At 59.1% G+C, this 1,124-nt stretch overlaps 1 protein-coding gene across 1 annotated transcript in view; it reads left to right on the top strand.

Annotated features, from left to right (window-relative positions):
- PCNX2 (pecanex homolog 2) overlaps positions 1-1,124 on the top strand; it is a gene marked incomplete at its 3' end in the record, with an annotated part of 168,179 nt that overhangs the window by 45,471 nt on the left and 121,584 nt on the right. The gene's annotated exons all lie outside the window — the stretch shown is intronic.

Genomic DNA, 1,124 nt, shown 5'->3' with positions numbered 1-1,124 from the left:
CGTGAAGCTCAGTCGGCCCTTCCGGGCTCGGCGTTTCCATGGGAACGAGCATCCAGCTGATTCAGAGAAGCAGGCGAAGGGCTCTCCCTTCTCCTCCTGTGTTCACTCGCCCCTCCCGCCTTCCCGGGGCTCTGGGTGCGGGAAGCTTCCTAGGGAGGCACTTGGAGGCAGCCGAGCACTGCCAGACGCCTGGCACCAGCCTGGTCGCCGGGCGTGACGGCGGTGCCTGCGGAGGGGCGGTTGCTCCTGCCCCGTTGGCATGCAGTGGTGGGGTCCGCAGACCCCGCCGTCGGCCCCGGCTCCGGGGGCCCTGTGCCGTGTGGCCCCCTCTCCCCACCAGTGTCCTTGGCTCTCCAGTCTCCTCTGCACCTCCTGCTCCCTGCCCCGTGCCCCGCCCCCACCCCTGCTGCCACGGCGAGGTCCCCCAGCGAGCCACAGAGTGTGGGGGGCCCTGCGGAATGTGGGTTTTCTCTGAGAAACTTGCGTTTTCCCTGACACAGGGGACGTGTGTGCATTGAATGAAGTCGCCCTGCGGGACGTGGGGGAGGGTCCCAGTAAGGCTGGTCCTGGTCCGCATCTTTTTATATTAGGCTGACAAGAACCGGGGACGTCTTCGTCTGGGGCCCCACGAAGCGGCCGCCTACTGCTAGAATTCACTAAACGGCCTCCATCATCACCACCCCACTGGGTGGAAATCCGCCTGCACAGACCTTGATGCGGGTCAAGGAGGCAGAAACCTCTCTTCAGACTGTGTGACCACAAATGACTTCCATGGAAGTTCGAGGCCCCTAGTTACGAGACCTGCGTGGTCCAAACAGCTCCAACCAGAACGTTACCGTAAAGAGGTACCAGGCTGGTGTTGCCTCCCAGTGCCCAGGAGAAACAGGAAAATTTTAAGGTGGAATAATGGCGCTTTAGCCTCGCTCTCCAGGAATTCATACTAATGGAGATCCGAGGAAAGTGTGATTCAACGAAAAGTTATAAAACATCCTGGAAAACATACCGCCGTGAATAAGAGCCAGCAAAAGTTAACAAACGCACACACGGACTCGCAGCGAATTTAGAAATTGTAACGATCGGGTTCAGAATACGGATTCAGCACGTCTACTAGGTATCAAAGAGAC

The sequence above is a fragment of the Pteropus vampyrus genome, unplaced genomic scaffold (genome assembly GCF_000151845.1).
Source record: "Pteropus vampyrus isolate Shadow unplaced genomic scaffold, Pvam_2.0 Scaffold237, whole genome shotgun sequence".
Classification (NCBI taxonomy): Eukaryota; Metazoa; Chordata; class Mammalia; order Chiroptera; family Pteropodidae; genus Pteropus; species Pteropus vampyrus.
This window is presented reverse-complemented; position numbering and strand designations above follow the sequence as displayed.